Source organism: Falco rusticolus, chromosome 15 (genome assembly GCF_015220075.1).
Source record: "Falco rusticolus isolate bFalRus1 chromosome 15, bFalRus1.pri, whole genome shotgun sequence".
NCBI lineage: Eukaryota > Metazoa > Chordata > Aves > Falconiformes > Falconidae > Falco > Falco rusticolus.
This window is the reverse complement of record NC_051201.1, coordinates 16,601,462-16,614,075: the sequence shown is the minus strand read 5'-3', so window position 1 is coordinate 16,614,075 and position 12,614 is coordinate 16,601,462. Positions and strand designations below refer to the sequence as shown.

The 12,614-nt window shown below is 37.6% G+C and overlaps 1 long non-coding RNA gene across 1 annotated transcript in view; it reads left to right on the top strand.

The window, feature by feature from the left end:
- Positions 1-12,614, top strand: part of LOC119157603 — a 231,782-nt gene that overhangs the window by 133,322 nt on the left and 85,846 nt on the right. Inside the window, exon 5 of the long non-coding RNA XR_005107596.1 lies at positions 3,583-3,659. This is a non-coding gene — a long non-coding RNA (uncharacterized LOC119157603). The remainder of the gene's footprint in view (positions 1-3,582; positions 3,660-12,614) is intronic.

Genomic DNA, 12,614 nt, shown 5'->3' with positions numbered 1-12,614 from the left:
CTTTTGATAGTCTGAGGAGACTTGTTTTCATTCTCTTGGGATTTGCAGACAACAGAAATTACCTGCTTTTGTTTGCTTTCCACAGGTATGTGGGAGAATGGCTAACTCAGGAGTCTGTCTAGAAATGCGAGGCTATTCTAATGAGTTACCTTAGGTTCTGGTTTAAAATCCCTTATAAAAATTCTAGCATAAACATTCAGTTGAGCCATATGGATTTTTTTGAGTCAAAATGAAGACTGGGTAATTCCTGAAGATATTTCTTGGCATTTTTATAATAAAAAAGAATAAATTATATTTTTACATAGTTGCACCTCAGATAGCCAAAGTAACACCTGTTAAGTTTCAGACTCATTTTAGTTATCTCCAAGCATTTGCCTTGAGAAGTAGACTCTCATTCTAGTTAAGTGAGGAGGATAAATGCTCTCATTGTTTAAATAGGAAGCCACTTATTAAAGATTAAATCCTTAGAGGTAAACCATCATTATGTAACTTGAGTTCTTCCATAGTATATATGTTTGTGTTTTGATCATTCTGTACTGAAGATGATACTCAAACATTGCAGTCATCAATTCAGACCTGATTTGTTTTCTCTGATTTCGGTCATGTTTATCAGAAACTTTATTTTTCTTATAGCTTCAGGAAGTTTTGCAGGTCTTTTTCCCTTTATTTTCCCCTCACATACTTCCTAACTCATGTCAAATTTACCATTTCTTGTTACCTTCTTACATTTGCTATGTGTAAAGATGTTCTCTTCCTTATTCACACTGAAAACTAATATAGATCTTGTCAGGAGTAAGGGTACAGTGTTGGGATGCGTATTTGTGTGTTTTTGTTAATTTTAAGGACAACTTGTTCACCACCTTAAAGTGCATCATAGGTGGGATGTGATTTAAAACAATGGTCCTAAATAAACAATTACTTAATTTTCTTATACACTTTTCACTGAAATTGTAGGAAGAATAAAGGCCTGTGACAAATACGCTTACAAAATTCGAAGAAAAGATAATAGATTTGCATTTGTTCCAGATACCGTCGTCTAGATGAACACCAAAGAAAATGTTTAGTTATAGATTAATAATCCATGGTACAAAGAGTTCTGAACAAATTGGGAGAAAACATAAAGCTACAGTATTAAGCAGAGCCAAAGCTGAAGGTCAGCCTGCAGTTACTGACTGTGGTCTGTTGCATTATTTTTAGTGATGACACAACATTTAAGCTATTGAATTTGGCACCACAAACAGACATGCATATTGTACAGAGTGAAGAAGTATGCAATTGGTTGGGGATGGGTTGATTTTTGCATTTGTTTGTGAAATCCATGGACTCTGGTCTACTCTCAGTCAAATGTAGTCTCGGCATCAACCTGAATAAACCTCACAACCATAATCCAGTTTCAAATACAAGACAAAAATAGTACGTGCAGGTGCTGCTGCTTACACATTATGAGCTGTAAACCATAAAGGGTAAGGCATAAAGACAGATGATCTTCCACAGCCTGATGCACCTTTCACTGGGACCTTAGAGGTAGTGCCTTTGCACAGTGAAGACCCTGTTGCAGAACTTTAAACCCCACTTGTTCATGTGGACAAGGTTGCCAAAGTGGTCAAAGAGCAGACTGCACAGTCTTCTGGAGGTGGGGCCGCATTAGCCCACACTGAAGTCTGTGCTTCTCCATTACAGTGCCAGAAATCATCAAACTGTCCACTTTAAAGTTAGCCTGGCCATGTCTATACAATCTGAAGTGTAGCCCAATCCGTAAACAGCCTCACAGGCCATTGCTCTGTAGGCAGCACAGACCCTGGTTTCGCGTAGTCGTAGGGATGAACACTGTGAATAGCATTAATTGCCATACGTCCAAAAGGAGATTTTGGTGCCACTGCCAGGTTCCCCAGGGCAACTTGTGAGCTGTGATACTGATTCTGTTGAATGGCATCACCCTGAGCTTCTCTAGTTACCATGAGCTACTCCTCAAGCTATCATTTATCACAGGTGTTTTCTTATAGCTGGTAACTGTCATCTTCGGACAGTGATGCCCAAGTGATTTAAGAATTTACCTCCAGTAAACAGACAGAAAAGATGGACTTTGTGTTTTATGCCTTTCAGTGCTCCACAGAATGTGATTTAGCATTGATGTCACCCAAGTCAATTTTTTTCTGCTCAGGAAAGTATTTTGCCACTACCAAATTCTGTATTTAAATGTAATTATTAAAACAGGTATAGGATATAACAACAACAAGAAAGTAGTACTGTGAACTGTTGCTATGAAACTTTGGGTTTAGTATAAACAAGTTAGTATTTTTCCTTTAATAATTATAAGCTTTAACATACACAAAACTTTCATCAATTTTTCTAGCCTAATATTGTAAGGTGTCAAACTCTGGTAAAATAATTCCAAGCAAAAATAATGTGAAATTATAGCATAGGAGCTTGGCAAGTTATAATAGAAAACAGTTAAATACACCAGGTGCCATTCTAGGATTTGTGTGTGTGTGTTTGTGTGTCAGTATAAGGAGTGCACAGACACTCCTGATGTTCATATAAAGCACATGCAGAAGTTTCACCTGTTGTTCTATGGGAGTAAGTTATGAATACTCTTCAAATTTAGATCAAAAGCAGTCAAAAAATATGAACCGTTAAAACATCATTTGCAGTTATGAACACTGTTCAACTTCCATGCGTGTTTTGCTGTTTTCAAATAACAAACTGACCTTTTCAAATTCATAATGAGGTATGAAATGAATGACAGAGTACTGAAGGTGAGTCATTCATTAATCATAAGCAAAACAGGGCTGAAATCAAGGACACCAGAGTACAAACTGTAAAAGTAATAGGTTGCATAATCATTGTATTTAATATTAACTACATTATGTTTTTCATGTGAGTTCTGAGAAGTTGATTTTTTATGTTTACATGAAACTAATCCAAGGTAAATTTTATTTCTCAATATTATTTTATCCTAGTGGTTGCCCTCCCTCTTTTTAATAAAGCAGAAGACATGAATTATAGCTTGTCACATTATTATGAAGATTTAATAGAGGGGCTTAGCAGGAACCTTTAAGCCTACTGAAACTTTTGATTTAAGGTATTCCACTTTTGACTAGAATGTACTGAATTGTATAGCTACATCCCCTTCTTGTTTGTCATGGCAGATGTCCCATTAAGGACATAAATTCACCTAGAATTGGGTGTTTTAGCCAAAATAAATTTTTATTCATATTCAGCTGTCAGAGAAAGACAGACCAAGAACTATTATTTGAACCATTCTAGGCCTTTATCCATCAGGAGTTCAATCCAGTGTTTACACAAAGTGCAACCATGTTGTTCACAATTTACAGGTGACATGAGTATTTAAATGGCTGAGACAGCTCACATGGACATAATACTAATAATTTGTTCCCCCATGTCAGATTTCAAGTAAAAACACAAGAGCAAGCTAGGCTGGAGGAAGATAAAGTAGACTTGTGACACTGCCAGGAGTCAACTCGTTCCAAAATCACTATAAACCGTCGCATCTCCCTGTTCCATACACATTTGTTCTCTCATCTGAGTGGAACTAGTATTGATGCTACTTTATCATTTCAGAATTTGCTGGACCGAGAAGGACAAGAGAAAAAAAAAGAGAGAAAAGTACAGAATGATGACTATGCACATAAGTTACGGTAAGGTAGTTTTGTGTTTCATGGCCCCCAGTGTGACACTCATTCACCCCCTTGTCAGCTTTGTGTGCCTGTAACTCTGTCTGTGTAGACCACCCATGAGCAGGGTGCCCAGCCTTCCTGTGAGCCGCGTGCTGACACCCCAGCGTGGCTGGCAGCCGTGGGCCACCCGCCTCCTCCCTGGGGAGCACAGGGGGGCTCTGGGCAGCTCTCCGCAGGGGCGCCTCTGTTCCCATACAGCATCGCTCACGCTGGGGTCTGTGCAGCCTAGTTGTGCTGGCCTTGGTGGTTTGTACTAGTTTATCTGTTCTGCAGGCAAAAAACAGAGTTACCAGCAGATCTTGCCTCACCTCAGTCCTGTTAGTGGTCACAGGGATGTTTCCATGCCGTGCTCCGTGTCCAGGCACATAGACTTGTTGGAAGGCACTGAAACCAGGCTGCAAGTACACTGATGTGCCCTGGGGTCTTGTCCTTCTATGAACTCAGGGACTAACGTATGTTTGCGCCAGAGTCTGGAAGAAGTGTTACTGGGTTCTCCAGTCAAATAGACTCGTGTTATAGTGCTGATGTAGGAGCTGCACTTGAACTGCTTATTAGTCCCGTGTGGTTGTCCTCACTGTCATGCGCAAAGTCGCTGTGACTTGTATGGTACTAGGTGACTAAAATGGTACAGCTGGCTCCATGAAATGCTGTAGCCCATGTCAGAAAGGCTGTAACATCCGTGGGTCAGAGAGGCTGTGCTGCATGCTTTGTGGCTTGGGATCTGCCTCAGAGCTGTCTTTGCTTACACACTTTCTTAGCTATAGTTAATGCATGTTGTTTTGGTGCATAGCAATGCCTGAATAAACATTTGGCTACATTTAGACTATAAAACCAGCATTAGTAGGCCACTGTTTAATATTTGGATGGAAATCATGATTTCTCAATATTTCCATTAACAATCTTTGCAGCTTGAAGCAAAGTTCTCTCTGCAATTCCATATTCAGAGGAAAAAAAACCCACCCTGTATCTGTTGATTAAAGGTACATATTCTATCTCCTTCATATGTTTTCCATAACCCTTGAAAAAGAAACTATCTTAATTTTTAAAACTCCCATTTAACTGATTTCCTACCTTCTCTATTCCAACCTTTATACATTTTATAAATTACACTGTTGTTAGATTCACACAGATCTTAAGGTGTTTTCCTTATATGACAAACTATATATAAGCTGCAAGGTGTTAAAAGCAAAAAAGGTTAGTGATGTTTTTCTTTCTAAAGCAATACAAAGGACATTATGCTCAATTACTAGTTCTAAATGAGAATTTAGGATTGAATGGTTTTAGGAAGAAAAAAAAAAAAGTCACCAGATTTTGTTATGAGTTGAATGGTATTCTATTAAGACTGTGGAATTTGCCCAGGTCTGTTAAAAATCATACATTCCACCCAGGCCTATGTCAGCAGGAGATCCATAACGTATTTACCTTCATTTTAGATGCAGGTGGTTTAAATGTGGTGCTGTGGTTTAGATTCCAGAGCAAATAGGTTACCTATGATATTATCATTCCCAGGAACAGACTGCCAAGCGCTGCCTTTCTCGGGCAATGTGGTTAAAGGGTTCACCCTGTCCCTAGTGGTCCTCTGCTTGACTGCTTTTCCCAAGCTCTAGATCAATCTTTAACTCCTCACTTTTACATTAGGATGAAATATCGTGGAGAAGAAAGGGAACATAAATACTACCAAAATCCAAGCAGATAGGTTTTCTTAGTCTTCCTTCTCCTAAACAAGACGCCTACAATCATGAAGCCCATGAAGCCTTCTCTGTGCTGGACCAATTATTTCTAAATTTCCTGAACCGATCTCTAACCTTGCAGTAGAATATATTTCTTTCCAAGTAATATTCTAATGTTGCAGAGTCTTCAGCACAGTACCAGAAGCCTTTTGCTATGGGTCTGAGAAGTCTGTCACAGTAGAAAATTTGGAAAAAAATCAGTACCATATCAGAACATTTTGCCTTTTATAGGTACCCCTGCCCTGCTCTTTGCATGGTGTCTTGCACAAGTAAGTTCTCTGAACCTGAGCTGGCTGCCTCTGTACCTCCCAGAATACAACTTTGCAGAGGTTCTGTTGTTCCACTTTCAGAGGCTGTTCTGGCAGCAGAGAGGGATGGTAACTTTATAGCCAAAAGTTAAAAGGAGAAAAAGAGTTTGGCTTTTGGGGGGACTTGGTGGACCTGTTTATGTCTTCAGCATATTTGAAATTGTTGTTGAAATATCTACAAATGTATTCATGAAACATATCAAAGTTGAAGGAATGCATTTTAAGCTAATGCCCTCTCCTAGGTTAATGATTAATACTGTGGGAACTCAGCTTGGTATTTATTGTGTCATGACACAAGTAAATTGAACTCCAAGCAAGTCATTATCTATTTCATTTTTTTTAAAGTATACAACACCAAATGATTAACAGAAGGATAGTAAAAACATGAGGCAGGCAGTAGGCGTCAAGAATCTTTGTTCAAACAGACTCCTTTGTCCACACTCTGTGTGGTATATAAATGTCATAGTTTTTATAAAAGAGGGTTTTCTGTTTCCAATGCAAAACCTAAATTGTTAAATACATTTTACAAAAAAATACATTTCTGTTTTCATTATTGTATTAAAAAGCTAAATAATCCTTGCATTCTACACTTATTCCTTACTCATCATAGTAAACCACACCTTCTGTTGTCTACATGTATACAAAAAAAAAATGCTGTTTATTTCCTGTAAAGAATTAATTTTAAAATTATTTTTAACAGAGAAGGACTGAAAGTTCTCCATATCTTAGGTGCTCAGAAACTTCAGGATCAGTTTTGCCTCACGCTGAGGTTTATCAGATAGTTTTGTGTTCATCTGCTTGAGTTTTATGCATGTTCAAATTTTAATTTTGTTCTGCTCCTTCTCTTTGTTAGGTATTGAAGAAACATTTGTTTAGAAATGAAAAAGGAGTTTTATTATATGATAATAATTGAAGTAATTTCATCATAAACAGTAACTGTTGAATACTTCTCCCTTGGAAAACAGATGGGCTTATAAAACTGGTATAGGTGCAGTAGATCTTGTTTTAAAATTTGAGGGATTTGGTTTTGGTGTTTCTGACTTTAGTGACAAAGGCCTTGGAAAAACAGCCTAACTCTTCATTTGAGTTTTAGGACTATGCAAACACACACACAAACACACACAGAAAAAAAAAATAATAATTGCTGGTTCTTGATATTTCAAAAAGACCAAAAGATAAGTAGAAAATATGCTGTAAAAGCATGTATTAGTTGGGAGAAATGATCGCTTGAAAATTTGGCCATTGTTGAATGTCTTTGAAATTCTACTTTACGTCAACAAACATGCCCAATTCAAAATCGGTTTTCAACAGACCAATCAAAGGCACTTTACTCATCTGTTTTCCTGCTAGATTTCAGCTTGATCACAGACATGTCAGCACTGTAGCTATTATGAAATCAAAATTCTTAACCTTCTTAATTCTGTGGGAAAGGTATTTTACTTCACTAGATAGTTATTTTTCTGGAGATGTAAACATTACCTTTCAGGAAAGATACTGCCTGGAAAAATCTGCCTAAAATGTGAATGTTTCAGAAAGTTACAAACACTTAAAATTTTTAGAATTTAAACTGGTAGAAAAATATTTGGACAATATTAACTATCCCATTGTTAAACCTGCAACTAGACGTCCCTGTCTGCAAAGACTTTAAGGTTCCAATTCCTTCTTGCAATTCTGTTTTTCATGGTAAACGAGCCACTGTTTAGAGCCTCAAAGGTTTTTCACCTAGTTTTCCTTATATCACCAGATAGTACATGGTCAAGTTATTTAGATACAAATAATCTTTGAGAATATCATCAGATCCATTCTAATTTCATTCATGCCTTGGAGATAATAATTTAAAGAGCTAGTCACTGCTTGCAATTAGGCATGGAGAAAATAGATCTGTCCCATAATTTATGTCTGCAAAGGTTGGGCTGGATTTGTAATTAATGTTTGCTCCTTTTAATGAAATACTCCAAAGGTCTGCACTTCTGTCATTCATGGAGGTAATTTTTCAATTGATTAGTAAAATAATATTTGAAAAGTAAATGCACCTGCTTTAGCACAGAAATGTCTTAGTCAAGTAGAGACAATGATTGGAGTGCTAAAAAAATATCATTTCAATACAGTAGAGACTGGAGTTTTACTCCTCCAGAATTCAGAACTCCCACTAAAGAGAAAAAAGGAAAAGGTAATTAAACCTCCAAGAACTTCTTCAGCATGCTTTCATCCAGTTTAATTCCTGAGTGGTTTTCAGCATAGCTAAATACTTTCAGGAACACATGCCTGAACTGTGCATTTGTACGAGTGAAATATGTCTGGAAAACACATGTTACAGAAAGACATAATTTTTATATTTGTGTACCTGAGTATTTTTAGAGGGCATTAACAACTCATTCAATATTAGGATTTTTTTTTCCATTTTGAATAAGCACTCAAAATCTGATAGCTCATTTGGATTATATTCTGATTTTCTTTTCAGAATAAAATCTTGTCAAGCCTGCAAAATTGCAAGGCTTGAGAGTTAGGGTCCTGCAACTGCTGGTTTAAAATAGCTTGTAAAGTCCTTCCTAGAAAACAGTTGCCACCAAACTGAATGAAATAAAAAAAAAACCAAGCCACCTCTGCCTGCTTTCAGGGAATTGATCAGGTTTTGGTTGGAATTAATCATTCCAGAAAGGGTGTTTGATGACTCTTCCTGTTTTGTTTAGTCATTTTGACACAAATGATTACTATTCCTGTACTACAGGGACCTCACATTCTGTACTAGTGAACTTTCTGGGAATTGACCATAAGTCAGACTAGACAGAGTGCAGAGCAGAAGCCACAATCTGTGCTAAATTTCTTGAGGGCCACAAACACAGTAGTGGACGAGGTTTGGAAATTCCTGTCATCTGGGACAAGGATTTTGCTTTCAGAGAAGGAAGCAAGAGAAGCGAATAAATATGGTGAAAGCAGCCCTCACCCCATGCTCAGCCTAGTGGAGCAGAGTAATCCAGACAGTGGAGCAAGGGAATATGTATGATCCGATAAAGGAGGGCAAAAGTCAGTAGCATACTTCCTCTGGCCAATATAATCACTATAAAAAAAGATAGCTTTGCATCATGTTTGGCAGAGTACTTTCCAACAAATTCTTGAGTCACAGTTTTAAAAAACGAGCTCTGCTCAGTTATGGAAAAGGCATACGCTTCTCTTCATGTAAATATCTCCTACTACGGCTTCCACATGGCTGAGTCTTTTTTGCTGCTGAAAAGACCTTGATTTAAAGGCTTGTTTCTTTCCTTAGTGTTTCCTCACTGATGTGCTTCAGGCAGCAAGGTTTGGACCTTTGCTGGCAGTGGCTGGGTCGGCAGGCAGCTGCTGTGAATGACCTCTGCGGCGCTCAGCTCTCACTGTGCATTGAGAGGCAGCCCAGGATGGATCACGTATGTCTTACACCCTGGGTGGGCAACACCGTGTAACACCTCTCTGTAGGACTACTTCCCAATCACAGCCCTCTGGGAATGCCTGCCCGGCATTTTCCTGGCCAGAAAGGAAAACACGTGGGTAGTAGTCCCTGCACAGCTGTAGCAGAGAAACCTTCAGGACTTAGATCTTTTCCCAGATCCTAGAAAAGAAAAGAGAAATTGTGGGAAGTGGGGGGTGTGGGTTAGAAGTGCAGTTGAGCTAAACCTAGGGCTGGGCCATAATAGAGATGGCAGGACACAGTCAGCAAGTGGATGTTGTTTGGTAGTGTATGTTTAGTATCACTACATTATCTAGCCCAACAGAATGCTTCACTTTAAGGATAGAAATTTATAGTTTTAACACTACAGTTTTAAGTGTCTGAATCATCTGAAGTATCCTGCTCTTATGCTCAAAGCATGAGCAAAGCAGCACCTAAGGACTTTTAAAAATCCAGACCTTGAACTTAGTATAACTCCCATTAAAGTCAATGGATGCTGAGTCAGACTTTAATTCTTTTTGCACCCTAGAGACTCAAAAGGTGAAAATTCTGGCATCAGTGATGTTTTGCCATTGACCTCATAGGGTCAGAATTTCATGCTAAAAGCCATAAAATGACACTGACGTTTCGTCACTGCTATCTTGAATGAGATTCATAACAGTGACCCAGGAGAGAAAAATCTGCATAATCCATTACTAGTGTGCATCTACCCAGCACTGTCTCATCGCTTTCTACCTTGTTTAAAGAGAGGGAATAATCTATAATTTTGAGCTACCTTTATTTTAGCTAGAATGAAGAAGAATGCAAAAATCCTGGAATGCATTTTTCAATCATCTTGTTTAAACCCTCTAAGTAAATTTTGATTGTTTTAAATTAATATAATTGGAAATTTCTCTTTTGGAAAGGAAGGCTTTTTTTGTTGGGTTGCTTTGCTGTTGTTTTGGGTTTTTTTAATACCTATTCTGAAAAGGCTATGTAGTAAAACTGGAAGACAAAATTCGGACTTATAGCCACTTGTGAATGAAGTGCCTATGATTAACATGACAACTATGAAGAGTTTATATATAATTCCTTAATGTTCCTTAATGAAATATTTAATTAAAGACCATCTGGAAAGATAATCTTGTTAATAAAAGGAAACTGGGGGATGCACCGATTTCTATAATGTAAGACTACATGCAGTTTATGATAGATGCAACATATCGTCAGCCCTTAGATACAATAAACTGATAAAATACAAAATATTCTGCTGCCCCCTATTAAATTGTTTCCAAGACTGCAAATGCAAAATATTGGTTGTGCATTCTAGATGATCAAAATAATAGATTCCCAATTCCTGCAGATAAGTGTACTGAAAAACATGATTCAAAACTTGTGCAGGAAATAATATTATATATAATATGGCAGCTGTTTGCAGATTTTTGATGCTGTAGAAGAATCTGAACCAAAATCTGTTGCCAGTTAGAATGAAAAAAAATCTGAAATAACTATACTGAATTAATTGGAGTTCCTTGAATTTTCTGAAATAGATAAACTTTCCCATTGCTGTTCTCTGCATATTTCTCTTAAAACATAGACATGAGCCAAAGGAAAGTCATGTTCGCAGAAGTAGAGAATCACTGAAAAAGAAAAACATTCTCATCTTATTAAAGAGGAAATTAAGCTCAGCAAAAATTAAGTAAATTCTAATTGCATGAGGCTTTGCCTCAGATTTGTTGGATCACTGGTGTGGCAATTTCTCTGCAATTTCTAGATAAACAAATACATAGAAAATCTGTCATCTCTGTCCTTTCTGCTAGCCTCTGTTAAACTTTGCCCTACACTGCAACTTTTAAATGTTTTTAACTTTGCAAACAGAATTATCTTATCCATCACATCATAGTGAGTTATACCGCAGACTCTGACAGCTGTCTGGTCGTAAGCTGCATATATTCCTTTTGTACTGCACACAACAGTGAATAATACTGAAAATATATTCACAGATTTATTAGCTTGGATCTCATTATAACTAGCTAATAAGAAAAGAAATTCATGCACTTGGTAAAGCCCTTCTAGAACAAACTTTACAGGAAATTTCTCCTTGTTATACACTGGGCCAACTGGAGTCAGTGTAATATTCTGGAAGCAGGTGTGAAACCCTGGAAAAAGACTGTGAGAACATGAACCCGTAAGAAACTATCCAACAATGAAGGCAATCACAGCAGAGTTAAAGCAGTGCTATTAAATAATGAGCAGTAAATAGGTGATTGTCTGCTCTAAGTTGCCCTATAAAGCATCTGCTACCGGCTGCAGGCTACAGGATTAATTCTGAAACATGTGATTTAGCAAAGGAGCAAGACTTCAGTCCATTCAGTCTTCAGCAGCAAACAAATGGGTGGCAAAAGCTTTGGCATAGGTCGTTGCATTACTTTGTGGACAGTCACTCTCTCCAATACTTTGAATTATAATTCTGTTTCTTTTGTTTTGGTGAAGCTTGGCACCTTGTATTCCTCAACCCAACTTATTTTATGGATTGTAACTTAAGAGTTTTGATTATTTTTTTTATGTCTCTTGCTTGTTTCTAGTCTCATCTTGAAATGCATGTATTTTTGAACCCCCCATTTTCCATCGGTTAGCAATTCTGTTGTGGACTGTCTGGTGAGGTGAATAACTTCTTGTCCTTGTCATTCAAGGTCGTTCAAGTCTGCTTCCATGCTTTTAAATTTGTCAATTTTGCTTTTATATTTGTAAGAGAGTCAGATTTTAAAGAATATATTGTATGTAGAGGGGGAAGGGAATACAGAATTACACTCTTCTGCTTGGTATACGTTAAACAGGCAATTGATTTCCCACAAGGCCTTTAAATTCTGCAACTGTTACTTGTACTGACCCTTGCAGGCAGTTACCCAGTTTACGCTCCAGCTATGCTAGTTAAGGCACTCACCTCCTTGTGTGATTTTAACACATATTTGCAAAGCTACAAAGCTTTGAAGAGCAGCCCCACACTGCATCTTCTGTGCGGCTAATATTGGAAAGCAAATCACCCGCTACCACGATTAGTATTAGTAACATTCAACTGAGAACAATGCATAGATTAAGGTAAGGGTAGAGACTTTGGAAGCGTAAGTGAAGGTGTCACATGAGACAGAACTGTTATTCTGAAAAAGGCTGTGTTCCAAATAGGATGAACCAAGTATTTCGCAGAGCTGAAACAGACAGGTATCACTGTGAAGCTAAAGACGAATGGGACAAACTGTATCAGATTCTCAGTTCTGACCATAGGTATTGTAATACCTTTTCTATTTACACATGTCAATTATTATAACCCCTGGTAACTTGTTTTTATAATATTCATCCTAGTGATAGACTTGCTACCCTACTGGAATCAATGGATTTGCATGTATTTAAGTACAGGCATAGCTTGAACTGGAGCCGATCTGCTTATTAAAGCAGTAGATGTTTACATTTGGAAATG